Source organism: Cnephaeus nilssonii, assembly GCF_951640355.1.
Source record: "Cnephaeus nilssonii genome assembly, chromosome: 8".
Lineage (NCBI taxonomy): Eukaryota > Metazoa > Chordata > Mammalia > Chiroptera > Vespertilionidae > Cnephaeus > Cnephaeus nilssonii.
The window spans coordinates 18,184,634-18,209,292 of NC_137079.1; the positions used below are offsets into that span (position 1 = coordinate 18,184,634).

At 41.3% G+C, this 24,659-nt stretch overlaps 1 pseudogene across 1 annotated transcript; it reads left to right on the forward strand.

Moving 5' to 3' along the window:
* Positions 1-15,046: 15,046 nt before the first annotated feature.
* Positions 15,047-15,556, forward strand: LOC307104481 (jun dimerization protein 2-like; annotated as a pseudogene). The gene has a single exon. The product of its transcript is annotated as a jun dimerization protein 2-like (transcript).
* Positions 15,557-24,659: the final 9,103 nt, after the last annotated feature.

Genomic DNA, 24,659 nt, shown 5'->3' on the forward strand with positions numbered 1-24,659 from the left:
TCTCCCACCTGGAGTGACTCAGTCTTCCTCTGCTTGTTATAATGTTCTATAAGTCTAGCTGCTTTCAGATGATGGGACACATGATAAAGTTATTTTACGGCCTTTTCTTTCACTGTAAAGTCAGTTCCTTGGTCAGAAACAATGTTGTTTGAGACACCACGCTTGTATATAAGGCTTGTATATTCAGTAATGGGGGTACTTGTGGGAGTAGGGTAAGGAGAAAAGCAAATCCAAATCCGAATAAGTGACGTCAAATGGCTACTTTTCCCAGGAAGGAAGGTTTCCAATACAATAAACCTTCTACTAGGCTTCTGGCTGGCCCATGAAGATCTATATATATAAAAGCCGAAGCAACTGTCCGACCATCTGACCATCAGCTATGATGCGCAATGACCACCAGGGGGCAGACGCTCAACGCAGGAGCTGATGAGCTGTGGTGACTTGGCAGCTGCGGTTCTCCGGTGACACACCCAGAACCAGAGAGGAGGGAGCCCGATTCCAGGGTGCATCACCAGAGAACCACCTTCTCGCAATCCGTGACCCCTTGGGGGATCTCAGAGAGTTGGTTTCGGTCCAATCCCCGCAGGCCAGGTTGAGAGACCCCATTGGTGCACGAATCTGTGCACCTGGCCTCTAGTCCTCTCTAATAAAATGGTAATATGCAAATTAACCATCACTCCGCTACATAAGCCACGCCCACCAGCCAAGCCACACCCACCAGCCAATCAGGGCGAGTATGCAAATTAACCCCAATCCAAGATGGCTACAGCCACAGAGAGCAAGGTTTCCCAGGTAACAGAGGAAGCCAAGCTTTCCATAGCCATTGCAGGCCTAAGCCTCCACTCAAGCTACAAAGTTTCAATTATAGAAGGTAAACAAATTCAAACAAAGGGCGGCAGAATGGAGCTTGAGAGAGCAGGCCAGGGTTGCCGCCGGCAACAGGGGAAGCAAACCTTTCCGCACACCCTGGCCGGGCTCACCCGCTTAAGGCTACAAAGTTTCAATTGTAGAAGGTGAATTAACTGCCACAGAAATGGCTGCCACCCCGGAGGGAACAGCAGGCTTGGCTCCGCCCAGGCTACAAAGTTTCAATTGTAGAAGGAAAATAAATTCCAGATACCAGGGCCACCCCTTGGGTTGCCAGGGGGCGTGGCCAGCCTGCAAACCACCACAGGCCCCTCGCTCAGGCTGCCCCACACCCCAAGGGAACCCCACCCTTATCTGTGACACCCTTCAGAGCAAACCAGCTGGCCCCCACCCCTGTACCAGGCCTCTATCCTATCTAATAAAAGAGTAATATACAGATTGATCATCACTGCAACACACAATATAGCTGCCCCCATGTGGTCAAAGATCCTGCCCCCATGTGGACACAAGATGGCCACTACAAGATGGCCAGCAGGAGAGGGCAGTTGGGAGGCACCCGGCCTGCAAGGGAGGGCAGTTGGAGGTGATCAACCCTGCAGGAGAGGGCAGTTAGGGGTGACCAGGCCGGCAGAGGAGGGAAGTTGGGGGCAAACAGGCTGGCAGGGGAGCAGTTAAGCATCAACCAGGCTGGCAGCAGAGTGGTTAGGGGGTGATCAGGCTGGCAGGCAGAAGCGGTTAGGGGCAATCAGGAAGGCAGGCAGGCAGGCAAGCAGTTGGGAGCCAGCAGTCCTGGATTGTGAGAGGGATGTCCGACTGCCCATTTAGGCCCAATCCCACCAGGATCGGGCCTAAACGGGCAGTCGGACATCCCTCCAGGAGTCCCAGATTGGAGAGGGTACAGGCTGGGCTGAGGGACAACCCCCTGCCGTGCACGAATTTTGTGCACCGGGCTTCTAGTAGTATTATAATGGTCTTTTAGTGGAAATATTGAGCAAATAGGAGTAGCTTGGAAGGCCTTTGTAATGGGATGTCCATGTTGGTAAACACATAGCTTCTTTCATACATAATTGGGGAGGAGGGGTTCGCTGTCTACCTTATTATTAAAAGCTTCCTTGACAGTGGACATTCATAATGGATACAAGGACCTTTCTGGGTCTTTTCTGAGAGCCCTCTGAAAATAGAAATAGCTGCTGAAATTAGAGTTAAAATCTACTCAAGTTTTGATAATCTATTTGAATTCTCTAAGTTCCACTTCTTCAACAGTGTCTTCCTTTCCACTTATTCTTTTCTTCTGCCCAGACCTCACTCAGGGGTAGAGGTTCTATCAGAGGCGATGCCCAGTGCAATGACAGAGCCCTGACTTCCCGGGTCTTGGCATGTAAGGCAGCAGTTTCATGCTAGGAGAGGCAAGCTGCAAAGACCTGAGTCTACTGCACAGTATGCACAGCGCATCTGCCTTGAGCCAATGGCCAGTGTAGTTGAAGGCTAAGTTGAACATTATGAAATTACCCCCCAGGAAATATGTATCAATTTATGTTTCTACCAGGAGTGTATCTTCCTTTAGTACAAAATTTGGGAGTCATTACCATTTAAACTAGAAATTCCTTTCATTAGTTTTTCCTACAGATTTTCTTTCCCTAACTACTTTATTTCTCAAGGTGATCTGTCCTCATCTTTTTTCCTCCCTCAGAGAGTATCTACTGGAGTTCTGTATTTTTGACATATATTTTGAGTTTTAAGGGATTAGTCTATGAACTTGCCATGGGTTTTAGGTGTTTGTCTGAGACCTTGAGACCTCACTAAGCTTTTCACTTGACAGGGCCTTTAATGAGTGAGGTAATTGCTTAGATATTGTGGATGAAAATGCTATTAGAAAATAAAAATTGTTTCTGTGTTAGAAACACTTAATTTGACTATTTACTTAGATCTCATTAACTAGTTTCCTGTTTTCTTCTTATTTTTCTTAAGTCTAGATATCCAATGACATTTAAACTCATGTTCATAAAGAAAAGCAATTTAATAAGTCCAATATAATTTATATTATTATTATTAAAGATAATATGGTTTAAGTTAAGAGATTTTTTACTGACATTTATTCGATTTTCACAGATATGTTGCTATGTAAGTACTTCATGCCAGGAGAGAAGTTGGCTCAACTAATAGATTTAAAGAGTAATACCTGTGATCATAATATTGGTTCTGACATAAAGTAACAATTACTCCCCCAAACTATTTATGGATTACTTAAACAATATTTAATCTTTATCTTTAGCTATTAGAAAGCAAGATTTAGGGTGAAATAGAACCAACATAAATGAAGGTAACTATGCATTTTGCCTTTTTCCCTCCCTGTCTTTATAGATTTCCTTCACTGTTCTCTTATATCCTCTCTATTTTTGTAAGGCATCTTTCTTACTGTAGGCCTCTCACTGTTTTAAAGCATAAAAGGAAACATCAAAGACTTTCATCATATGAGTTTCGGGTCTAACTTTAAAATATTTACAATATTGAGGGTCTCAATCTCATACCAAGCTGGTGAGTTTAGATCAATAGTGTTCTTCATTTCTACTAATCAAAAAATTTTGTTCCTGCTTGAATATTTTAAAAAAAGTTTTTGTTGATTTCAGAGAGAGGAAGGGAGAGGGAGAGAGAGAGATAGAAACATCAATGATGACAGAGAATCATTGATAGATTGCCTCTGGCACAACCCCTACTTGGGGGTGGGGATCGATCCCGCAACCCAGGAATGTATCCTGACTGGGAATCAAACTGTTACCTTCTAGTTCATGGGTCAATGCTCAATCACTGAGCTACACCAGCCAGGTCCTCCTTGAATCTTTGATGATAGTTATTGAGTGACTTTAGATCCATCTTTGGAGTCATAATCCTAGAAAACATCTTTTCTTGGGTTATTTTATTCTATTACTTGAAACATTCTGAAAAAATAAATATTATTCCTGGAAATGTATATCAAACTGGGAAAATTGAAATTAAAAGTAGAAAGATCCAGTCATGTTATCCTTTTGCACTATAAGGTTGTGTCTGTGGGTTATTTGCTTCTTAAGGTTAAAAAGTGAGCTGGTCAAAATACTAATCTAGCTCTCTGTTTATGTCCCAAATGATGGACTCTAAAAGTTGAAATACTCTAGCTTCAGATGGTGTTGTTTACACTCTAGTCAATTCATCTATTATTTATATTGTATGTTCTTAGTAATTTTAGAAATAAAAATGAATTATAAGAATTTGTTTTTCACCCTAGCTGGTTTGTCTCAATGGATAGAGCGTCAGCCTGCAGACTGAAGGGTCCTGGGTTTGACTCCGGTCAAGGGCACATGTCCGGGTTGTGTGCTCGATCCCCAATAAAGGGTGTGAAGGAGGCTGCGATCAATGATTCTCTCTCATCATTGATGTTTCTCTCTCTCTCTCCCTCTTCGTTCCTCTCTGAAATCAATAAAAATATATTTTAAAAAAATTAAAAAAAAGAATTTGTTTTTCAACATTAATTCAAAACTAGTTAAGGCCTGATATATATATTTACAAGATAAGTCCTAAATTTAAAAAGTTAGAGGTTTATGTTTTTGGACATCATCCAAGGGAGTATGCTCAGGTAACGGTATTCTTTTACTGTTTCTTATAAAGACTAAAAGTTTCTATGCAAATAATTTGTAGCTTATATTTTCATACCTGCAGAATTAGGGAAGTAGCCCACAAAACTACCCTCACTTTTGAAATCAACTGTAAGTTTGGAGTTAGGGTTGTGGGGGACCTCCAAACTTACAGTTGATTTCAAAAGCTCTGATAATTTGCTAGAAGGACATACAGAATTTACTTAAAAGATGCTATGTTCATGGTTATAGTTTATTTCAGCAAAAGAAAACATACTAAAATCATCCAAGTGCAGACACAAAGGACAGAATACAGAATACAGGAAAGCTCAAAACATGGAGCTTTCAGCTGTCCTACTAACAGTCATGGACGGCATTAATTTCACCTGTGATGATGTGAACACTACACACATAGTATTGCCAACTGTGTGAATAGTGTTACATGTTCCTATGTAACATCAGGCCTTGGTGCCCAGGTTTTTATTGGGGCTAGGTTATGTGGACATGGTTGGTTAACCTCAGTGTCCAGCTCCCCTGGAAGTTGAGCTGATAACCACCAGTTGAGTGACCCAAAGCCTCTACCATAAATCAGGGTGCGGGAATATATGACATGGCCAAAGACACTCTTCTCAGACTGGACATTCCTTAGTGCTTACTTCTCAGGAGCTAAGGGCAAAGGCAAGACCACTCTTTGGGCAAGGTTAAATTTTTTACTACACAATAACAAATTTAGCACCTGCCTTTTGATGCCTGAGGACTATCCTATATAATAAAAGCCTAATATGCAAATCAACTGAAAGGCGGAATGACTGGTGGAATGACAGGTCACTATGACATGCACTGACAACCAGGGAGCAGATGCTCAACACAGTAGCTGCCCCCAGCCCGCAGGCCCCAGGCCAGCCAAGGTGAGTGTCAGTGAGGGCCCCCTGATTGTTCCGCCAGTCACCTCGCAGAGGAAGGTGACTGGCGATGGCAGCAGGGGCCAGGGCCGATGAGTGGCCCTGATTGCCAGCCAGGCCTAGGGACCCTACCTGTGCACGAATTTCATGCACCAGGCCTCTAGTTTTCTACATTTTGGGAAGGAGTAGTGATGCATCATTTCCAGAAGGTCACAGGGGTGTGGAGTTGACTGCAAGTTAGGATGAGGCAGCTGCTGTTTAGACCTGTAGGTAGTTTGGGAGTTGTTCTGGGACCACCAACAGGAAGCATTTGTCCTTTGGCCAATATCAGGGTGGTTGCCACCAAGCATGTACAGCATACACCATGCAAATGTTCTCTAAAAGACAAAAAAGGAAAAAACTTTTCTGAGAGCAAATTAGAGGAAACTAAGTCTATGGATAGAGAAGTATATTTGCTTAAGGATTAAGAAAAAGCAATATCAATTTGACATTCCACTTAAATATATTTCCATTTGTTTGAGAAAACATGTCTATTATTTAGTGAGGAATCAACTTTTTGAGTGAGCAATGGAGAAGCAGATAGACGAGTGTCTTTCTGAAAGCTTTATGGGCAGAATTTTACAATAGGCACTTACTTGTTCCTCATTGTCTCTTCCAGTTTTGTGAGGATTCTGTGTCATCTTTCCTAGAGTTGCCCCCATATCTCGCCTATTGGATGAGAAGATGTGTACCAATCCATCTTCTGCATTCTTCCCCATCTTGGTTAATCACAGCTCTATCCTTCCCGTTGCTCAGGCCAAAAACCTTATAGATGTCCATATTAGTTATCATTGATGCATAACAAATTACCATGGGCTTAGTGACGTAAAACAAGAACCATCTATTTGTTCTATGGATTCATTTTATAGATCAGAAGTCTGGACATGGTATAGCTGGGTTCTCTGCTCAATCTCACAAGACCAAAATCTGAGTATCACTCAGCTTCATTCTCACCCCGAACTTGGGGTTTTCTTCCAAGCTTATTCAGATAATTGGCAGAATGTAGTTACTTGTGGTTGTACAACTGAAGTCCCCTTTTTTTGCTGGATGTCTGCCAGAGTTTACTCTTAGCTCTTAGAGGATTTTCCCAGGTCCTAGCCCTTTTACAACATGGCAGTTTACTTCTCTGAGCTGGCTGGATGATTTATTTTTTTATTCAGACCAAGAGACGGACTCTTATATAATGTCACATAATCACTAGAGTGACTATCCCATTACCTTTGCCATTTAATGCAACCAAATCCAAAAAGTGATTATTGCGTCATATTCACAGGTTCTGCCCATACTCAGGAGGGCATTATCCAGGGCATATACACCAGGGGTTGGGAAACTGGAGGTCATCTTAGAATTCTGATTACTATCACGTCTTTGGGTTGTATCATATATTCAATAATAAAATAGTCATGTATTGCTCTTGTAATCTGTAGAAAAACAGAATAAATTAATTTAGAAAGAAAAAAAATAAACCAGGGACTTTAACATTCAAATAAATGGGAGGAAGAAAATAAAAATTTCAATCTACCCCAAATTTTGGAAAGGATAAAAAGAAAAACAAATAAATTACAAAGTTAAAAATAAGATGGCAAAATTAATCCAATTTTATTGATGATCTCACAAATGTTCATTATTAAATCTGCTATCAATAGGAAGAGATTCTTAGGCTGGATTAAAAAATGCAATATAACTTCATGCAGTTTATAGAGTTCCCCTGAAATATAGTGATACAGAAAGGTTTACCCACTCATTCATTCAAGTAATGTTTAAATTTTTTCCCCAATTACAGTTGACATTCAATATTGTATTAGTTTCAGGTATACAGCATAGTGGTTGGACATTTCTATAACTTAAGGAAGTGATGCCCCTGATAAGTCTAGTAGTCCCTTGACATCCTACATAGTCCTTGCAATCATTCAACCAATGTTTGTGCCAGATATTTAGTTTTCAAAGACTTTCAGTTAGCAAATCAAAGTCTCTGCCCTCATGAAACTCACATTATAGTGGGGGTGTTCAATATAAAAAATAAGCTGTATAGTATGGAGAGTGATAAGTGTGGCTAAGAATAAAATAGGATAAAGAGATTGAGTAATTTGGTGGGTGGGAGGGCATTGATCTTTTAGAGGGGCCGTTGAGGGGTGCCTCTCTGAGAAAAAGACATCTGAATGGTTGAGAGGAGCCACATGGTTTCGGCAAGCAGAGTATGTACAGTGACCCGGAGATGGAAGTGTGCTCACATGCCTGGCTACCAGCAGGCTGTGAATGTGGCTGAAGCAGAGAGGGCAGAGGAGGAGATGTTGGGAAAGTGCGTGGCAGCGGACAGAACATGTCTGGCTTTAAGTTAAAAATAAACGGATGGGGAGACATAGTTACTGAGCACCTAATTTGTACCACACTTGGTATGTAGTTCTGAGAATACAAAATCGACAGGACAGAGAGCTTGGTTCTTTCTCTCTTAAATTTTTTGCCGACTCTTCTATGAATTTTACCTACAGTCACAAAAACATAAACAACTACAACTTATGCTCTTCGGAAATGGTGGGTTTGCTCAAGCTCACCAAGGGCCATGCAAACAATGAATTTTATTATTTCTTTCCCTCTATCTTTTTTAAAAGCTATGGTCTTTGGTTTGTTCTTTTAGTAGTTCAATTTAGAATGCTATATGGCTGGGCAATTTTTTGGTCTGTCTTTTGGTGATGAATTACTGATCATTCAACCATACAGCTATTTCTGGCTGTGCTGTGTTACCCAGCAGCAAGTTTGCCAAACAGCATTTTGCATGACGAGCCACATTTTATCTGTATGCATCTGAGCTTTCTAAATAATCTTTGCAAAGTATTTATTTATGCCTCAATTGTTGGGGGGGGGGGGGGGGAGTATTGGTTCCAAAGCGGTAGAATTGGTTGCTTTCCCTATCCATTTTGCATGTGTTTCACCCCATTAAGTCTAAGATTGTGACATTTAGAAAAGGATTTATTTGTCACAGTTCAACTGCAAATGGGACATTCCCTTGTGAGTGTTTTTAAAAATGTGTGACGATCCCTTCAATGCTTCATTTGGCTGTGTAGAGATTGCCCACACCCGAAGCTTTCAGATTTTTGCTGAATGCAGTCAGGAGAACACCTACTTTTTATTACTGAGCATTAAAAACTCATGAGGAAAAAAATGGAAATTCCTGGAGTGGATGTTCTATGCAGGTGTGGGGAGGAGCCCTAGACAGCAGCAAGATTAGAATTCCCAATTTTGGGTCGAAATGAATGACAACTAACAAGACCAATATATCAATAGATATATTGAATCATATTTGCAAATATGCAGAGGAAATTCAAGCTGAGTATGCATGTGTGTGTTTATTTCTCTTGGAAGTAGCTTTTATCGCAGGGTTTGTTTTTTTCTCATTCTTCTATTAGTAATCGGTAGAGGAGAATGCTTCTTCTCTGATTCTGAAATTGTTTCCTGTAAAGACTGTTCAGTTAGGTTGCCTCTGCCTCTACTTCACTGTGTCCTGGTGATACATAGAATAGCATCTGATTAGCCAATTAGATTAATTGGTGTGAGTAATTAGATTAGTTGTATATATATATACAGGCTAGAATCAATAAGTCAGATAATAAGTGTTGGCAAAGATGCCAATAAATTGGAACCCTTATACATTGCTGGTGGGATTGTAAGATGGTGCAGCCTCTTTGTCAATACAGTGTGGCACTCCCTCAAATGATTAAACATAGAGTTACCATATGACCTACCAATTCCATTCCTAGATATGTACATAAGAGAAATAAAAAACATGTTCATATAAGACTTGTATGTGCATGTTTATAGCAGCATTATTCATAATAGCCAGTTTATCAAATAAAAGGTGAACTCCCCCCCAAAATGTCCATCAATGGATATATAGGTAAACAAAATGAGGTATATCTATGAAAGGGAATATTATTTAGTCACAAAAAACAATGAAGTATTGATACATTTTACAACAATAAAGCCAGTCACAAATTTCCATATATTTGATTCCATCTATAAAACGTCCAGAAAGGGAAATGCACAGGGACAAGGTGGACGAGTAGTTGGGTCAGGAAGGGAGGCTGGAAGGATAGGAGAGTGACAGCTAAAGGTTATGGACTTTTTTTAAGGTGATAAAAATGTCCAAAAATCGACTGTGGTGATAGTTGCATAATCTGTGAGTATATTAAAAACTCTTCAGTTTTACACTTTAAATGGGTGAATTGTAGAATATGTGAATTTTATCTCAATAAGTTTTTTAAATTATTTAATCAAAACCAGCAGTGTGTGAGAATTCCGTTGCTCCGTACCTTTGCCACCATTTCTTATTGTCAGATTGAATATTTTCCCTCAGTGATGAGTATTAAATGTTATTCTTTCCGTACATTCCTGATTAAGGTTGAACATCTTTTCATGCTTATTAGCTATGTGGGTTTTTCTCATCTGTACCTTTCCTTTTCATATATTTTAACTGTGTATGTCTGTGGGTAGTGTGTCTTTTCCTAATAGTTTTTGGAGTATTTGGAGACCCTCGTATGGACACCAAAGGTTCTCAGGTTTCCCTAGTTATTCTTATTACTAGGCTTTTTCATGAACAAAACTAGAGTTTATAGTGATGCTCCAAATTCAAATTCAGGGCTAGAGTATTAACACGAATATGTTCAACTTACATTTCCAACTCCTTTCCCTCATACACACAATAGTTCTAGAATAACAACACCAACAATATGTACAGACAACAATATAAGTGAAAATTATTTCAAAGCTTTTGTCCTATACATTTAAAAAACATTATTTTTGTAATTCTAAAGTAATCATTTAATTTGGGAGGGCTCTAAAACAGAAAATTATAAAGAACAGAAATTATTTAATAACTTATACAGTATATTATCAATGTGAACATTTTGAAATATTTGCCATTCTTGAAAAATTTTTAATACCATATCTCATTATGTTAAATGAGGAAGTAATAATGTGTTCCTAGCCCATATAAAAACCCCAACCAGTTCTCCAAATATTACTAAAACTAGAAGCCCTGTGAACAAATCCGTGCACCAGTAGGTCACTGCTGCCCTCCTGTAGCTCTCTGCCCGATGCGCTGCCCTCCTGTAGCTCCCCCTGCCCCACCTCATAGCTTGCTGCCCTGCCCCCTCCTGTAGCTCTCCACCGCCTGCTTGTAGCCAATAGCTTGCTGCTGCCCTCCTGTATCTCTCTCCGCCCCCCTTCCCCCTCATAGCTTGCTGCCCTGCCCCCTCCAGTAGCTCTCCACCACCCACTTGTAGTTCGCTGCCCCACCCTCCTGCAGATCTGTGATCCAGTTGTTACATGGTTGGTTGTTACGTCTCACAGCGTAATGGATAATTAGCATATTCTTCTCTTATTATATAGGATATTCTTAAATATTTATAGAGAAATGGACCAGAATTTTAAGTCTTTTAAAGCACCAACTACTTATCTAACATTTGATAATATCATAAGTGGATATATTTGTAAGTTTTATGAAACAACACTCTATAATGTTGGGTAGAAATTAGATATTTCTCCTACATTGCAAAGAACATGTACTATAATGTAAATCAAACTATTCAATATGTTAAGGATATATATGAACGTAAATAATATTTAGCAAAATGAAATAAACTAAAAAAGGCACTTTTTTTGTTGTTGTTACTCCTCACCCGAGGATATTTTTCCATTGATTTTTTTTTTTTTTTTTTTTTTTAGAGAGAGTGGAAGGAAGGGGGAGAGATACACAGAAAGAAACATCAATGTGAGAGAGGCACATCAATTGGTTGCCTCCCACACTACTCTGACCCGGGCCTGGGGATCGAGCCTGCAACGAGGTACGTGCCTTTGACCAGAATTGAACCCGGGACCCTTCTGTCCAGGGCCGACGCTTTATCCATTGAACCAAACTGGCTAGGGCAGCATTTTTTTAAATATAGAATATTTGTCAATTCTATAGCTGCCTGAATGAGGTTCAGTAGTAAAGAGAGATGGAGGTCATAGTCACTGTTGCTGCTGGGGGTGAGTGTCAAGGGTTGGTTGTTGGTGGTGGTTTAAAGGATGTGTGCGTGAACTGGAGTTGAGGTGAGGAAAAGAGTAAATAAATGAGTTTTCTTCTTATCTAAATTAAAAAAAAATTGTGTTCCGTTTTCTCTTGTTGCACCCAAGGCACCAGAAGCTGGTCTATTTTCCACAATTCAGTGGAAAAGAATGCTGCAACCTTAGTCTTAGATTTGAAGTACCTTTATTCCAGAGAATTCTATTCCCTTGATTGAAACACACATTTACAATTTGTCCCTTGTTCAGTCTATGAAATTAGGGTCAGCCAGGTGGTCTGGATGACTTATTTTACTCCTTATACAAGTGGCATTAATGGAAATAAATGGCAAACCTTTCATTTTATGCAGATGTTGGCTAGTTACGCTTGCCTATAAACCATATTTTATCCATAAACTCCAGTGCATTCTATTTAGAATCACAGAGTCAGACACTAATAAGTACAATTAAACTCTTAATGTACATTAAGTTCAGGGAGGCCCCAGTGTTTGGCCTGATCAAAGTTTTATCCATAATCTTGATGGCTTGGTTGAAGCACATAAAGATACTGAGAAATTATACGTGTTGTGTAAAAATGAGCATTCCCAAAGAGTTCTGATTTGATGAACACAAACAACATGAAGACTTGGACATTAGGTAACAGGCTTTCCTTTTGAGCAATGCATATAGTATAGGGTACAAAATAAGTGGTACATATCAGGCTACTTGGTTTGACATTCGAATTCCTCCTTAACTCTTGGATTGGGGTCTTACTGAGTTTTGAAGTGTTGGTGGGAAATGATATTGGTGTAGCTTGCAATGAACAGGTGCAGAAAAAGTTTTAATAGGATGTAAGTCTATCCCTATTTCAATGAAAACCTCCTCCCAGGAAAAGGGATCAGGGTCCATGAACCTAATCACCATTTCTACACTATGAGAAGAAAATAGGATGTTATTTTTTATCTTTTTTCACTACAACGATTAGTTTAAGATCCCACACTCTACGTTTCCAAGATGCAATGTCTGTTTCCATGGGAACGGCAGTGGCAGGCAGCCCCTGAATTGTCAGGTGCTTCTAATAATCTGGGGGAGCTCCTGTCTAAGTCCAGGCTAAGTTCTTCCTCGAACATCTCTGGTCATTTAGCCACCCTTGTTTCTGAGCCCATAGAAATACCTTGAGGTATAGGTAGTTGAAATACTTAAGTTATATTGAAATGAGTACATATATAATAGATATTACATATATAATTATACATATACTAGAGGCCCAGTGCATGAAAATTCATGCACTGGAGGGGGGTTCCCCCAGCCTGGCCTGCCCCCTCTCACAGTCTGGGAGCCCTCAGGGGTGGGAGGCGACCCGGCGATCAGGGTAAGGCAACGCCCCATCATACCTCTGCTGCTGCCACTGCCGGCAGTGCAAGCCTCGGCCGGCCCTGGTTACCTGAGCCATCCAAGGTTTACCTACACCTTGGGCCAGCCCTGGACGGCTGGGCAGTCAATATCTGAGGCTTGCCTACACCTTGGGCTGGCCCTGAGTGGCTGGAGGGCTGAGGGGACTAGGGGGCTCCGGTGGCAGGCGCGTGGAGCGGCCGGGCCTGCCTGGGGGCGGACCCAGCCTTGCTGCATGCCTGCCACCCCAGTGGGGCTGAGGGGACTGGGTGCCACCATCTTGTGGCTGTGGGTGCCACCATCTTTGAAGGCCTGGCAGTCAATTAGCATATTCCCTCCTTATTGGCTGGGGGCGCCACCATCTTTGTGACTGTGTAAGGGTCAATTAGCACATTCCCTCTTTATTAGATAGGATACTTTTTATGGGAGTAAACAATGATTAAATAAAGTGATTTAAGGAAGGCCCTATAGTGTAAAACAGAGTTCCTGCCCTCAAGAAACTTGTTTTATTTGGATAAATAAATTTAGTTGAATAAGTCAAATCTCCTATATTCCATGCTCCAAATGCGGGATCTTAACATATACAGGGGATGTTCCAAGCAAGTGCACTTTCTTTATTCCTTACTTGAGATTCTACCCTGAATCCTCACGTCTTTCCCTGTATTGTGGCCTGGGATATACAAACTAAAAAGAAACTTAACTATCTCTGCTTTTAAGTCCTTATGCATCACAAGTCTGGGAAAATCCTTGGGTAGTTAAATCTTTAATTTATCTCATCTGGTCCTAACCCCAGACACTCTTGTTGCTAGGAAGAAAAGCTGTCTCCCCGAAAGAGCCCCTCAACCACATTTGTACCCCAGTTAGCCTCTCAGAACTTCCCATCAAAGGCCCCACTAAGGCTGTGCTGCAAGGATCCCTTAGAACCTCACACATCCATCCATTTACTCAGCAAATACTGAGGACCTACTATGTGCCAGGCCCTGTGCTAAAAGTACAGTACAGACAAACAGACAAACTCTGCCTTCATGAAGCTCAGAGTTTAGAGAGGAAAAGCTATTACAGAAGTAAACACACAACGCATGATGCAGTAGCAGGCTACAATACTAGTAAGTATTATATCTCTGTGGGGGGAAAAATAAGGTTGAGGCCTAATTTATATTGGGGATAGCATTTAGAGGAGTTATTTTCGACACCCAAGTACCAATACTGCATCTGAACGGTGTGGGGAGGGTCTGATAGAGGAGAGGATGCCTTCTGGGTTGGGGCCTTTGCCCAGCTTCTCCCATCTCTTTCTGCCTTGGCTATCACCTCTGTTGAGCACCTTTAGTGTGCTTTCATCAATTGTCTTTAACTGCTTAATAGATTCCTCTTTGGAGAAGGCGAGGTGAGGGGAGAGGGCTTGGGAGCCATGATTTAAGCACTCAGCAGGAAAACAACAACCCAAGGACATCCACATGTCAAGGGAGCCATACAGGCAGCAAGGGTGCATGAGGTCACTGGGTAGAGGTGGCTAAGGGGTCCTCACAGAGAGGGAAGGACTGGGGCTGGGTTAATACATTTCTTCTGCAACGAGCATCATGCTCTGAGCCAGCAGCTGCCAAGCCCAGAGCCTTTCTAGCTGGACTCTCTTCTCTCCCATGTGGCAGGACAAGCGTGGTGGTGAGCAGGGCCCCGCTGCAGGTCAGTAACTGACAACTCGTCTGATGCCTGTGCAGCCTGGGAAATAGCCAGTGCCTTCCCACTTGTCCAGATTGATGAACAATTTATGCTCAGGGAGTAGAAATTAATTTTGACCTCATTCATTTTATTGTAATTATGGCTGTGACTGTGGGCTTTTTGTTTGAACATTTATATTGGTAGGTATTTTTATATTGCACAAAGCTGCATTAAATGAACAGGCATATTTCAAATGCTAACATAAAACTGTTAATGAATTAGTAATTCTATGTCTCTAAAAGCCTGATTTCTGAATTAGCTATATTAGCCAGGCCAGCCAAGGCGGGTGCCATGCGATTGGTGGGGGGCTGCCTTCGCCCCACGATTGCCCCAAAGAGGGAGGCCCAGGCCACCCTCTGCACTGTGATGGGTCTTGGAGCCCTGGATGGGTGGGCGGGGCCTCCCTCTGCTGGGCGATCCATCTCAGAGCCCCACAATTGATTGCCCCAAAGAGGGAGGCCCAGGCCGCCCGCCATAGCCTGCAGGATGCTCTGGACTGCCACTCCTCCTGCTCTGATGCCTGGGCAGATCCTAGACCTTTTGTGACTGCGGGCTCTCTGCCGGGGCTGGAGCCCCTGACTGGACTCCCCAGCTAGGCCCTGACTGCAGAGGAGCTGAAATACGCTGACATCTGCAACATTGGGGCCATGATCACCCCCTGGCACTTCCTGGAGGTGAAACTTGGCAAGAGGCCTCAACCTGTGAAAAGTGAGCTGGACGAGGAAGAGGAGCGGAGGAAAAGGCGCTGGGAAAAGAACAAAGTGAAAGTGGCGGCAGCCTGATGGCTGGAACAAGAAGGAGGAGCAGGCGGAGTTTCTGCAGTGGGAATCTGAGCGGCTGGAGTTCATGAATGCAGAGCTGAAAACCCAGATCGAGGAGCTGAAGCAGGAGCGGCAGCAGCTCATCCTGATGCTCAACCGGCATCGCCCCACCTGCATTGTCAGGACCTCCAACTCAGAAGGCAACCCACTGCTGGAGCAGCTGGAGAAGAAGTGACCATGGGCTGGGAGGAGGAAGAGGATGAGGAGGAGATGGGGAGAGGGCGGAGGAGGTTGTTCCCAGAGACTCTTCCTTGCTGCATGAAAAACTCTTCAATGAGGCTCAGCACAGCCAGCATCGGTTGGGCTGTTTTGTGAAACTCAGATCAGCCACACCAGGGGAAGAAACCCAGGCTGATGAAACCCAGGACCAAGCGCTGAGACCAAAGAAGTCCTGAGGGGGGCCAGTTCTGCCTGGGGCCAGGCTTGCAGGATGCCAGACAGAGGCTCTGGGCCAGAGAGACGCCCAACCAGGCAGCTGTGGGCACTTATCCGGCCTCTCCACCAGGACACCCACCCAAAGGACCTCCAAGAAGCCAGGAAAAGCCATGAGTTGTAACCAAAATTAGGCTGAGGATGGAACTCGGAGTGAAACTGCAATCTGCCTGCACCGAGCCCTGACCCTGATCCTGACCCTGATCCCGATGCAAGGCTGGAGAAGGGCCCAGTGCCAGGCCCTGCTGTACCCACCCACCGTGGTCCAGCTCAGTCCTGCCCAGAGTGGCAGCCGGGGCGCACCCTCGCCGGCCCTGCTGGAGGTGCTGTGGGCATGAGGCGCGGGCGCCCTTCCAAAGCACATGCTCACTGAATGTTTACAGACTGGCTGTCCTGGCAGGGCTTTCAACTGCACATGTTTTTTTATACTTTTTTTTTAAAAAATAGTTTTTACAAAAAAAAGATTTTATACACGCAATATATAAATAGGTTTCTATAATCACTCAGTGTGATACAGTATAAATATGCTATTGTTTGTTTGTTATGAACAGATATTCAGCAGTTATGGCCATTGTGTGTAACTTCTAAGTACTGCAGTCTCTGGGTGTTGGCGATGGCAGGGGCGGGGGTGGGGTGCATTTCTATCCTGGTAAACCCTTCATAGTACTCAGTCCTGTATCGCTCAGTAAACATTACTCTTACTTAAAAAAAAAAAAAAAAGAGGGAGGCTCAGGCTACCCTGCTGCTGTGCTGTGGCAGGTGGGCGGGGTGGCCAGCAATCGCCCGGCAGAGGGAGGTCCAGGTCAGCCAAGCAATCGCACCCCACACCTGTTGCCTGCAGAGGGAGGTGACTAATGGCGGGGGGGGGGGGGGAGGGCAGTGCTGCACAGATGGCGGGGGTGGGGCCAGCTGCTGGCAGCTGGGGAAAGAAAAGCCCCAATAGGCTCTGATTGCCCGCCCAGCCTAGGGACCCTACCCGAGGGGTCCCAGATTGCGAGAGGGAGCAGGCCAGGCTGAGGGCCCCCCACCAGTGCATGAATTTTTGTGCACCGGGCCTCTAGTTATTTTATATAATATATCTGTATATTCTAGAATATATCTGTATATCTACATAGATGATCTATATTTATTACATGGAGATATAGAAATCTATCTATCTATCTATCTATCTATCTATCTATCTATCTATCATCTATCTATCTATCTCTATACTAACAGGTTAATAGGCAATTCAGTGTGGTAAGGGTTATGATGAGAACACACAGGGTGCTATGGAATATTAGAAAGGAAGGACTTCCTGAGAACATGCCCTTGAGGCTGAATTCAAAGGGAGATGTAGATATTAGCTGGTGAGCTCTGTGTATGAGGAGGTTGGGGAATGAGGCAGTAGACGGTATTTGGGGTAGAGGAAGAATTATATGCTAAGTATCAAAGACAAAGGAAAGTATACCTTCTTATATAACTGCTTATCAGTTAGGGTTTAATGAGGAAACAGGCCATACTGTATATTTTAAATAGAGGATACAGTGTCACCAAAAAGGTGACCTTGAGGTAGCCCCAAATTAGAAATTGCAACCTCTATGGTTGGCATGAAAGATTGAAGGAAGCTACAGTCTAGAACATGCAGAGAGAGGACTGCAACTATGGAGTGCCCACTTGGTCCTGATGTATTATCCATTTATCCATTGCTGGATTCACTTTGCTAATAATTTATAGAAGATTTTTCATTGATATTCATGAGGGATATCAGCTTGTAATTTTTTTGTATTGTCTTATTTTTGTATCAGGTTAAGCTGGTTGCATAAAATGAGTTGGGAAGTATTTCCTCCTCTGATTCTGGAAAGTGTGTGTAGGAATGGTAATATTTCTTCTTTAAATTTATGATAGAATTTATCAGGGATGACATCTGGGCCTGAAATTTTCTCTGAGGGAATGCTTTTGGTTATTAACTCAATTATGTTAATAGATAGTAAACTAATAGATTTCCTATTACTTCTTAGATAAGTTTTGGTAAACACTATTTTTCAAAAAATTTCCTCATGTAATCTATGTTATCAAATTCATTAGCATAAGGTTGCTTCCAATATTCCATTATTGTACTTTTAATGTGTAAGATTTGTTACAAAGTCAGTCTTTTATTCCTAATATTGGTAATTTGTATTCATTCTTTCTCTTTTTCCTAAATTGATCTTACTAGATATTGATGACTTCCATTAATCTTTTCAAAGAAAGAACTTCGGCTTTGTTAATTTTCTATCTTATGTCTCATTTCTGTTTATTGATTTTTGCTCTTGTTTTTACTATAGGCTTCTCTCTACTTCCTTTAGGTTTAATACTGCTATTTTTTAGATAGATTCTTGAGTTAGACGCTTAGATCACTCATTCTCAACTTTCCCCCTAATATATCCATTTAAAGATAACAAATTTCCCTAAGCACTGCTTTAGCTGCATGGCACATGCTAGTTATTATTGCTCTTACTTCATTGTGATTCATTGTCATTCCAGTGTGATCAGAGAATATATTTTATTTGATTTCAGTCCTCTGAAATTCCTTGAGACTACTTTATGATTCTGTATCTATTTTGGTAGATGTTCATGCGCATTTGAAAAGTATTCATTCATTTCTTCCAGCTTTATTGAGATATAATTGACAAATAACATTGTGTGAGTTTAAGGTATATAACTTATTGATTTAATATGCTTATATGTTACCACAAAATGATTACCACTACAGTGTTATCTTACACCTTCCTCATGTTACATAAATATTTTCTTTTTGTGGTGAGAACATTTAAGACCTAGTCTCTTAGCAACTTTTAGGTATATAATTCAGTGTTATTAGCTATAATCACTATGGTGTACATTAGATCCCCAGAAAGTATACATTTTATAGCTGAAAGTTTGTACCCTTTACCCCCTTTGCTCTCCCCACGTCCAACCAACCCCCAGTTCCTGGTAACCACAATTCTGCTATCTGTGTTTTTAGATTTCATATACAGAATGGGGCAAAAGTAGGTTTACAGTGGTGAGTACGCAAAATAGAGTTTATTCTTGTATTGTATTTATTAATTATTGTATTATTTTCCATTCAAACAACTGTAAGCCTACTTTTGCCCAACCCCATGTAAGTTATATCATAGAGTATTTGTCTTTATTTGTCTAATTTATTTCACTTAGCAATGCCCTCAAGATCCACCCATGTTGTCAAAAACAGCAGGGTTTAGTGATGCTGAGTATCTTTTTATGTACCTGGTGGCCATTTGTATGTCTTCTTTGGAACTATATCTGTTCAATTTTTCTGCCCATTTTTAAATTGGATTCTTTTTTGTTATTGGTTTATATGAATTCTTCATGTGTTTTGTATATCAATCTTGATCAGATATACACGGTTTGAAATATTTTCTCCCATTCTATAGGTTACCTTTCTATTTTGTTGATGTTTCATAAAAGTATTTTTAAGTGTTTATTTTGGTTAATCTCGGAATTATTTTCTTTTTTCCCCCTTTTGATTATTAGTTACATTTTTCTAGCTCTTCATGTACCTAGCTATTTTCTATTTTATGACAGGTAATGTGTATAAAAGAACCATGGAGAGTGTAGATGATGCTATTTTCATTAAAGAATGTTCTCACCGTATTCTGTTAGGAAGGAAGTTTGAAGGACACCCCACTTCAATCTAGTCATGAATTGGTCCATGTTCAGACTCTGTTAGAGTATTTTTAAGTTACTTGTGGCTCTCTATCTCCTTTGCATTGACATACTAAGAGGGTTCAATTTGGACCATTGCAGGTTTTGAATATAAATCTGCTTTTCCAGCTTAGTCTCCCCAGCCTCCCGTGCTGCCTCAGATCACAATGGACCCGTGGCAAAAACTGACCTCATATCTGGGACTTCCCTAGTTCCTAATACATGTCAGCAGCTATGAAGCCTCTGACTTCACAACTTCCTTTTCTTTTCCCATTATAGTCCCTCTTCAAGAGCCAACCTCAATCCTCGAGCCGATTTCAATGTTGTTAAATGACCCCAGGAAAGAAAATGGCTGGTAATTGTCTACTCTTCCAGAAAAGGCTTGTTAGAGTATGAAATTGTAGTTCTAGTCCTCATTGACTCCACAGATTTCTGATATATTTAAACATATTATTTTTGTAATTTATGTGTGTTTTTCCCTAGTTGCCAGGAGGAACATTGACCTGCCACAGCTTTTCTACAAGTGAAGTTCATTTCCTGTTAAAGAGAAAAAGAAGTGAATCCCTTGATCTGTAAATCAGTATGTCAATTTAAGCTACTGAGCAAAATTCTAAAACTTACTATTTAAAAGGTAGATGGAGAGTCATTGCAAAGGGGCACAACAAAATAAATCTAATATAGGATCATTGGGAATATACTATCAGTAAATAGCTTCATTTTTTTATTTGTTAAGGTTACAGAAAAAATAGATATAGTCTACCTGAAATTTAGAGAGATATTTGATAAAGTTTTCCATGATATCCTTGTTGTCAAGATGAAGAAATGTGAGGTTGTACTATCACATTTAGATGGATTTATAGAGTCAGAGGATCTGACCTTATGACTCGAATGACTTTTTAAAAATATGAGTTTGAAAAAAAATGTGTCTGTGAGGATAGCTCAAAGCTCCTTATGCAGACCACAGGGTAGATTTTAATCAATGAATTTGATGAAGACAAATGCAGTGCACAGATTATGTAATGTCCGAGTGAATTCCAGTACATTGAAAGAATCAAGAACCAAAATATTTTCAGCAGGCTGAAACAAATAAAATTTATTTGTTAGGGTACAAATGTAATGTCCTATAGTTGAATAAAACAAGAACTGTTAAAATGCAGGCTGAGAATGCCAGGGCTTAACAAGGATACAGGTAAAAATACTTGAGAATTATTGTTGGCATGAGCCCAGAATGAGTCACCAGTATGGAATGGCGGCCAAAAAAGCCAGTATGATTTAGGGCAGCATGTGGTAGAGTATAAGGAACAGAAAGAGGTAGCTGATGAGTCCATTGCAGTGAGTGCTCCTTGGACACATGCTGTTGCAGTATGTTGTGAGCATCATATTGTCAGAGAGGGGCCATATCTGAAGCTCACCCGGAGGAGATGAATAGAGTTATACCTACTGCTTAGTATATGGATTTTTAAAAAATGTAATATTGAGTGAAAATACTATTTATAGAAAGATATATATGTTCCATCTCTGTAAATGTTTAACTGCAAAACAATATTAAATAATGTCTATGGTTATAAATATGGAATAATATATAGAATCATTCATGATTGAGATTTATTCTTTGGAGGAAAGTAAAGAGAAGAATGGGGAAGGGTAAATGGGAACGCTTAATTCTATCTGTAATATTTTCTTTTTTGAAAAGTAAATCTGAAGCAAAATTGGAATGTAAATATTTGATAAAACAGGGTAATAGGTACATAGGATTCCTTATATTGCTCTTTCTACCTGCATGTTTAGTATATTTCATAAAACTTTTTAAAATGAGGACTCTCTTGTCCATGTCCTTGCTCACTTTTTCTTGAAATGAAATGAGTATAAGACGTAGGGGACTAAGATCATGGATTGGCCTAAGAAAAGGAAAGCTTGTCTCTAGTTTAAGCCTCGTCATTTCAGAAGCAAATGAGATTTTCAAGTTTTCTCTTTGGTTCAGCCCTTCACTAGGTTTGGTCGTCGTACAGAAAATTGAAATTAAAGTGCTAGCTAGCAATGAAAAGTATTCAAAAATCTCTTATAAGTTGAGTGTGTTTTGAAGTAGTACAATGAGATCACGTGTCCAAATGTTCAGGAACCCTGATACTGTTCACATAGAGAGATTGAACTAAAAGCAAGTTTCTATCGGAAAGGGAAACAATAGGAAAACTCTGGCCAGTTGGGGTCAACGTGGAGCCCCTGTGCACTAAAGAATAAAGGTGGCATTAAAGAATGAGTTGTGGATAGCAGGCATGAAAGCCCAAGTTAGCAACTTAATATTTTTGCTTGGGATAGTCTGGTAATAATCATCCCAGAAAATTTAACTATCCAAACAAGAATGCTTGGAAATGTGGCTTAATGATTAACAAAGCTCATGCTACTTTGCTCACTGGAAGAACTGTATCTGCATAGATGTCCAGAGAGCAACTTGGTCCTTTCTCTCCAGGGTCCTGTGGAAAGAACACAGAAGGGATGCTGCTCTGCCCCATCGTGCAGTGGAGGGAATGGCTTCCCAGCATGCCACAGTCTGAGGTTGTAGTTCAAATCCTCCTTCTGACCTTTACCGAGCAGCCTTTATTCACCCCCTAGTGTCCTTAGAGAAGAGTGTTCCGTATTCAGCAAGAAACTGACCTCTTTTAGATGTACTCAGTGTTTTGTATTTGAGCAACAAAGGAAGTGGCCTTGAGGACTCATGACAAGTATGTCTTGTCATTCAAGAGCATCAAGGGCTCTTAAAAATGCTCTCTAAAGAGGAAACTTTGCCTTAAGTAATAATGGTAGAGAAAGAAGTTCAGGAATTTAATTAAGGCAGGATTGGGAAACTTTAAAATTTAGATGTTTTTCCAGTGTCTATATTATGTGTATTTTAATATATAAGGAGGACTGGACAAGTTGGTAGGAGAAAGTGAAGAGTTACAGACGTGAGAGAGAGTTAAGATGTGTAGCAGATAACGATAGTATGGAGAAGGCTTTTTTGTTCCCAACATGGAAGGAGGTTTATGCTATAAAGACTCTGCATCAGGTTATTCCTTTCTTCACTTTAAAGACAATTTAAACTTCCGTTGTTTAGCCTGTACTGCCTTCTCCTGGTTGGTTTTGGATTAGCAATGAAGACAGAACATAAGTAAACCCTGTATCAATGAACCCAAGTATAAGACAGATGATATGTGCAGATGTTATCGCCTGCCCATTATCCTTCAATAGAATGCTGGTTATCTATCTATCTATCTATCTATCTATCTATCTATCTATCTATCATCATCTATCATCTATCTAGGTCCTGAGGGCTGGCTTAGAGCTGCGATGGTCTCATTTCATGACCCTTGCTGTTGTGGTCCTATGCATCCTTTCTAATAAAGAGGGAATATGCTAATTGACCCTCACACTATTGCAAAGATGGCGGTGCCCACAGCCAATAAGGAGGGAATATGCTAATTGATTGCCACGCCCTCAAATATGGCAGTGCCCACAGCCACAAGATGGTGGTGCCCAGTCCTCTCAGCCCCGCCAGGGTGGCAGGCACACTCTGTGCGCCTGCCTCTGGAGTCCTCCAGTCCCCTCAGCCCTTCAGCTGCCCGGGGCCAGCCCAAGGTGCAGACAAGCCTTGGATGGCGGCTGCCCAGCCGCCCAGGGCCACCCGAGGCTTGCGTTGCTGACAGTGGCAACAGCAGAAGTGTGATGGGGCATCGCCTTCCCCTAATCGCTGGGTTGCCTCCTGCCTCTGGGGTTCTCAGACTGTGAAAGGAGGCAGGCCGGGCTGAGGGACCCCCCACTCCAGTGCATGAATTTTCATGCACCGGGCCTCTAGTATATTAATAAAATGTCCAAGTAGAACAGTTAAGCTATTCCAAAACTGAGGCAGGCACATATGTGCAGACTGAAGTGTATGTGAGTTGCTTCCTTCTAAATGAGGGAGGTTGTTTTAATCTCTAGTAATATATTTAAGCTTGTGAGTTCTATTGTGAAGGGACATTTCTTGCAGGCCTCCAGAATTGACTTTAATCTTTCTTCTATGACCTGGCAGGAGTGAAGTAGATAGATTAAAACTACAGTGTAGTCTTCAGAACCATAGAAAAAACTCAGTTCAAAGAAAAGGTAATTGATCTTTTCTCAGTGAGAAGAATTCTCATGCATAATAGGCAGATTTTGACATTCTGAGAATTATACCTATAAAGTGAAAGAAAAGGAAGAGCCTATGAAAAAAAGGAAGCAGAAATATAAAATCACTGATTTTAAACAACAGGGAAAGCCAAAGCTTTACAAACACACATACACACAGTGCATGCACATGTATGAGCATGCACAAACACATATATTAGTATGTGCACATATATGTATGCATGTATATGTATCACATCATACCTGGAAATTGTACAATATAGGGAACCTATCAACAAGAAACGAAAGAAGATGGTAAAGGACCAGGAAATGCTGATATAAAAGAAAAATATTAATGGCGAGAAACAGGACTGGGGGTCTGTCTCTAGCCTTCTATTAGAGCATCCATGTGTTTGCAAGTGCTGGAGAGAGAAGAGGTTCATGGATGTAGCTGGGTCATAAATAAAAGTCTATGTCCAAATGGTGGAACTTTGGGAGGCTAGACCAAGCCAAGGGCTAAAAGCAGGCTATGGTCAGCTACCCACACTGAGTAAGCATAAGAACTAAGTGAAAACCAGAACAACTGAAGTGGGAGTGTCACATAGGGAAGAAGGCAGTGGAGCCGCAGGGAGGTCAATCTGGATCGCATCCCAAAGAACACGTAAAGTCACAACGGGAGCACATAGTGCTTACACTGGCCGAGTCCGAAGGTACCTTCGTAGTTCCCTGTATTCTCAATGTCTTTCAGTTCCCGGCCCCTCCATGCAGAGGCTCTACCTGTGGAGAGCCTAAGGCAGCAAGTGGTTTCTGAGGAATGTTGCTGGAAAAAAATACCAGCTATCCTACTGAAAAGATTAGTGACAAATAAGTGTGTATTAGTGTGTGTGTGTGTGTGTGTGTGTGTGTGTGTGTGTGTAAAATCAGTATGTGCAAGTGAAAGGATGGACACTGTTGTTTGTTTTGTTTCTTCTTAATTGATTATTTTGTCCTTAAAGTCCTAGAAAAACCCCATTCATGGACTTTTAAACCAGAAATAAAGG